Genomic DNA, 6,279 nt, shown 5'->3' on the forward strand with positions numbered 1-6,279 from the left:
TATAGATATGGGCACTCCGTGGAGTCTCACGATTTCTTTGATGTAGATTCTTGTCAGGCGCTCCATCTTGTATGATTCTTTTATTGGTAGGAAATGAGCGGATTTTGTTAATCTATCAACTATTACCCATATGGTATCCAAACCATCCGTCGACTTGGGTAGTTTGGTCACAAAATCCATGGTAATCCTTTCCCACTTCCACTCGGGAATTACTGGTTGGTGTAGTAATCCGGAGGGCTTCTGATATTCCACCTTTACTTTAGCACATGTGAGGCACTTGCTAACATAAGTGGCAATCTCTGCCTTCATGTTAGGCCACCAATAATGTTGCTTAACATCCAAGTACATTTTATCTGAACCCGGATGGATGGAGTATCGCGTCTTGTGGGATTCGTTCATGACTACTTCTCTGAATCCCCCAAGTTTAGGGACCCAAATGCGGTTCATGAAGTAACATGTCCCGTCCTCCTTCACTTCGAAGTTCTTCTCCATTCCACGCAACGCTTCGCTTATTTTGTTTTCTGCCTTCATTGCATCGAACTGGGCTGCCCTGATTTGAGAGGTTAGGTGAGATCGAATGGTTATGGAGAGGGTCTTCAAACGACGATTCGAGTATTCTTTCCGACTCAAGGCATCAGCTACCACGTTAGCCTTGCCTGGGTGGTACTTGATTTCGCACTCATAGTCGTTCAGCAGTTCAACCCATCTTCGTTGCCTCATGTTCAGCTCTTTTTGATTCAAGATGTACTGGAGACTCTTGTAGTTGGGGAAGATGGTGCACTTAGTACCATAAAGGTAGTGCCTCCAAATCTTCAGGGCGAAGACCACTGCTCCCAGTTCCAGATCATGAGTGGTGTAATTTACCTCATGCGTCTTTAGTTGTCGGGACGCGTAGGCTATCACCTTTCCACGCTGCATGAGTACACAGCCTAAACCCTGATTTGACGCATCACAGTAAACTATAAAGTCTTCTGTTCCTTCTGGTAGTGATAGCACCGGCGCACTGCAGAGTGCTTGCTTTAGCGTCCGGAATGCAGCTTCTTGCTTGTCCGTCCATTCGAAGGGTACACCCTTTTGTGTAGAGGTAAGTGGCTTTGCTATTTTGGAGAAGTTTTGAATGAATCTCCTGTAGTAGCCTGCGAGGCCTAAAAATTGACGAATTTCGGTAGGTGTTGTTGGGATCGCCCATCCTTCGATGGCTTGGATTTTAGAAGGATCCACATGAATTCCTTCCTGACTAACAACATGTCCCACAAAGTTCACACTACGGAGCCAAAACTCGCACTTAGAGAGTTTTGCGTATAACTTTTCGGTTCGCAGGGTTTCCAGGATTTGTTGGAGATGTCGTCCGTGTTCTTCCTCGCTTTGAGAATAGATGAGGATGTCATCGATGAAAATGATGACAAAGTTATCGAGGAATGGTCGGCAGATTCGATTCATTAAGTCCATGAATGCGGCAGGAGCATTCGTTAGACCGAAGGGCATTACGACAAATTCATAATGTCCGTAACGAGTTCGGAAGGCGGTTTTAGGAATATCCTCCTCCCGGACCTTGAGTTGGTGGTATCCAGATCGCAGATCTATCTTTGAAAAGTAACTAGCTCCTTGGAGCTGGTCAAATAGATCGTCGATTCGCGGAAGTGGATAGCGGTTTTTGATGGTAAGCTTATTAAGTTCTCTGTAGTTGATACACATCCTGAAGGTACCGTCTTTCTTTTTGACAAAGAGAACCGGAGCTCCCCAAGGTGAGAAACTGGGTCGGATGAATCCTTTGTCCAAAAGCTCGCTGAGTTGACTGGACAACTCTTGCATCTCCGCAGGAGCCAATCTGTAGGGTGATTTGGCGATGGGAGTAGCTCCTGGCACTAGATCAATTCGGAACTCGACTTGTCTTTCTGGGGGTATCCCCGGAAGGTCCTCTGGAAAGACATCCGGGAAATCACAAGCCACAGGGATGTTTCAAATATTGATCTCTTCTTTGGACTTATCCACTATATGAGCTAGAAACGTCAAGTCCTTCTTTCGTAGGTACTTTTGTGCCTTAATGCACGAGACGAGACGAAGGTTCATGTTGGGTTTGTCTTCGTAAATAACTAGGGTTTCGTGATTTGGGAGATGAAGGCAAACGGCCTTCTCGTGACACATAATTTCAGCATGGTGGGGGCTTAACCAATCCATGCCGATAATCACATCAAAACTCCTAATGGAAACAGGCATTAAGTTTATTGGAAAGACGTGATGATTTAAGGTCAGGGTACATCCGATGTAGATTTCCCTAGTGGATTCTTTTTTCCCATTAGCCATTTCCACCGTGAAGGTTTCATTAAGCTTCTGGGGTTGTTGTTTTAATAAGTGTTTGAATTTATTGCTCATAAAACTTCGTGCTGCCCCGGTATCAAATAGGATGCATGCATAAGTGTGGTTTAGGAGAAACGTACCGGTAACCACAGCGGGATCCTGAACCGCTTCTCCCTGACCCATAGCTAGCACCCTTCCTGTACCTCCGTTCCCAGGGTTGTTGGTGTTGGGGCAGTTTCGACGGATATGTCCAGTCTTTCCACATCCGTAGCAGGTAGGGCGTGATCCTGTGTTATTGCCGCTATTGTTGGTGTTGTTGTTGTTGTTGTTGCGGTTATTGTTGTTCCCTTGTTGTTGGTTCTGGGGAGGATAGGTCCTGCAATACCTTGCAGTGTGACCCTTTCGATTGCAACTGGTGCATTGCATTTCCTTGCATTCGCCATTATGATGGAGACTGCACTTGTTGCACTTTGGGAGATTCCCAGAATACTGCCTAGGAGCGCTTGGATTAGCTGAGGCTGGAGCATATGGTGTGGAGGGTACTTGGGTGGTTGCAGCGTTGACTATCACTGTTTGTTGCTTCTTTGTCGACTCCGAGCCTTGTCGCCCTTTTCTCTTGTTGTTCTTTCCCTTCTTGTTGTCACTCTCCTTCTTGCCTTCAATTTCTGCTGGCTTCTCGCCCTTTTTGTTGTTGTGGTCCTACAGTTTCTTGGCCAACCTCTTGGCATTGTCGAAGGTTTCAGGATTTGCAGCGATTACATTTCCTTGAATTGGGGAGGTCAATCCCCAGATGAATCGTTCGATTTTCTTTCCTTCTGACGTAATCATGCCAGGGCACAACAATGACAGCTCACTAAATCTTGATATGTATGCATCAATATCAGAGTTTCGGACGGTGAGATCCCACAGCTCTTGCTCCATTTTCTGAATTTCGCCACGAGGGCAGTACTCAGCCATCAACATTTCTTTCAGCTCCGTCCATGGCATAACGTTGGCTATGGGGAGAGTCATGGCCTCTATATGTCCATTCCACCAGGTGAGAGCCTGGTCAACAAATGTGCATGCGACAAACTTCACTTTCACCTTCTCGGGGCATTCACATATTTCAAATATTGATTCCACCTTTTCCACCCATCTCTTTAGGGTTATCATTCCGCCCGTGCCATTAAAGTTCCGTGGCTTGGCGTTGGTGAAGTCCTTGTAGGAACATGTTCTGGTAGGTCTGTGATTTGTTCCATTGTTCGAACTCCCAGCCCCTTGTCCATTGACTCCACCATTGTTCCCTTGTTGGATTTGTGCCATGTCTGCAGTAACTGCAGCAGATACAGCTGCTTGGAATGCAGCTGAGTTGACTTCGGGTGGGGTTGGTCCAGGGTTTCCACGGGTTGGTCGTTGGGGCATCTTTCTGTCATGGAACGGAAAGATTTTGAGTGCCTATGATTTTTGTGAGATTGTGGCCCTACAACTAAGTGTTTTGCATGAACTTAAGTGATTTCACAAATTAGCATACAATCATGTATATATAGCACATAGCAGATCGCGACATCGCAATAGAACACATAAAACTTTTCATTAATATTATCCGAATTTTTGATACATGAAAATTTTGCTCAGAAGAGCATACATAAGTGGTGCAAGTTCGGTAGCGTAACGGCTCTATGAGTAGTGTAATCACTTAAACATAGAGTCGATGGTACATAGCATAGATCACCTAAGCATAATACTAAAGATTGATATGACTAGTCCTAACACTCTAAGGTACGCTTGACGGCGGTAGTGAGGTCATATGCCGAAGTGTTGTGCTAACAACTGGGCCATCTCAGTCATTTCTCCAATGACTTCATCTTTTTCCTGTCCAGCTTGCACCGCTCGTGCTTCCATGGCGAATAGTTGTTGCCGCAGAGCAGCAATCTCAGCTTCCGGAGAGCGATTCTCCCTTACGGGATTCCCTGGTGGTGCGGGGTGGTCCTGCTGCATCTCGCTGGTAGGCGATGTGGTAGAATCCTTGCATGAGTCTTGTTCTTCATCCATGTCATCGTCGGTACCATCAAACTAGTAGTCTGTGTCCGTGTACTCGTCGCGACCCACGCCGTGTGCTCCTCCCTGATCTCCCTCAGGCTCAGCCTCGATCATCCCGTGAGCCACTAGGACTTGATGAAACTGAATGCCCTGGTGTTCTCCTTCCATGGTGGTTGAGAGGAGGTGAACGAGTAAACTATTATTGCTACTTATATGTTTTAGTTATTATGCAATTTGGTGTTCTTTTCTTGGTATCAAGGGGTATGTTTTTAGGTTTACTGATCATCGAGGTTTTCCCGGAGCATGTGATAGTTGCACTTCGGAGGAAATGTAGTTGATCAGGCTACACTCACCCCTTACTACAACCATGAACAGTCCCGACTTAACCGATATGTCGATGTTATCTTATTTGATTTGGTATCATATTCTTTCTCCTATATCACACAAGTAAAGATGTTTTATCGTTGTGTTTTATTTGTTTTGTTCAGAGTTGTGTTAGTCCCTCTTTGGTTTATAGTTGCATATCAATGTTTGGTTAGATATGCGAGTTCACTATAAACAGAGCTCTGATACCAACCTGTCATACCCCCGAAACCAGACGGCGGAAACATCCGGGGGCTTGCGTGACTTAAATTGAATACCATCACAATGAATATACATGAATCATAATATAAACATCACGATGCATCAATACATTACAACTGATATTGTTTACATCCAGTACATTATTTTAAATATTACACATTCATAACACAAAATGTTTCAGAGTTTTCAAAACAAAACATTCTAACATACTTGGTATTACCCTTCCGCTTACCTGTTACCTGAGAATACAAGTTATTTTGGAAAACGTCAACATATGAAATGTTGGTGAGTTCATAAGCAAAGTTGTGATAAAAATGATTTGTATAGTTTGTAAAACCCAGAAAATCCGATATTTTCTGAAAAGACAATAGTTTATCAAAGTGTGAAGATCCATTAGTTGATGCATGAATGATTTCAAGGCATATATCTAAAAAGGGTGTTTTGTGTTATAGTTATAGAGTTTACGAGCGAGTGGTGTTGATTTCCCCGGAAAACCCGATGTTTTCCGATGTCGAAAGATATACTTGATTACTAATTGTTATACCGTCACGTCGAATGAATATTGATTACTCTTCCTTGATTTCTTGGGTGGTGTCGGATAGTATCATTACTAGTGAGTCGTTATAACGAGGTCCGGTAAAGGCTGGTTATAACTGTCAACTACGAACGACCCATAGAGGTACCGTCCGTGATTACTCACGTAATCCAAACCACCTTGATTACTGTTGAATAACGTCCTAAGTTCGTCTACCTTGATTACTCATAAGCCTTAGCAAACGAAGATAAGAGGAGTACGAAGTCCTGCTACCATCGTAAGTACTTTTAGGCTGTCGAGGATGCGAAGACACGTTGGCTCATCTCGCATTTGATTACTTTGACCTTACTAGCAATACTAATGGACCACTAGGGCACAATAGAACATAAAAGCTATTGAAAGTCCTTTTATATGGAATTGGGCCATAGGAGGCCTAATGACACATAAGCGTTATCCCCTTTGGGCCCAAAGATCATGTAAATGGACTTGCAAGGTCCAACAAGCATGATTTGAAATTTTCAAGCCCAAAGTTTGAATGTTTACTCGTCTTAGGTAACGCATCTCTAGTGGAGGGTTTGGTTGAACGTTCGTTGTTTTTGTATCGACTCGAGACCGAGCGATTCGTTTATAACGATATTTGGAGTTATACGTGTATTTGTCTTTCGATTTTTGTAAGCAGTATATTAGTATTTTTGACTCAATATTCTATAAATAAATAAAATAATTGGTTTAAAAACAGTAGTTTAACCTTTTCAGCCCCTTTCTTTTTATAAAATAACAATTTTAGTCCTTTATATAAAAGAAAAGTCATTTTAGGCCCTTAAAACATTTTCTTGACACTT

This window comes from Lactuca virosa, chromosome 3, assembly GCF_052849685.1.
Source record: "Lactuca virosa cultivar CGN04683 chromosome 3, Lactuca_virosa_CGN04683_v6, whole genome shotgun sequence".
Lineage (NCBI taxonomy): Eukaryota > Viridiplantae > Streptophyta > Magnoliopsida > Asterales > Asteraceae > Lactuca > Lactuca virosa.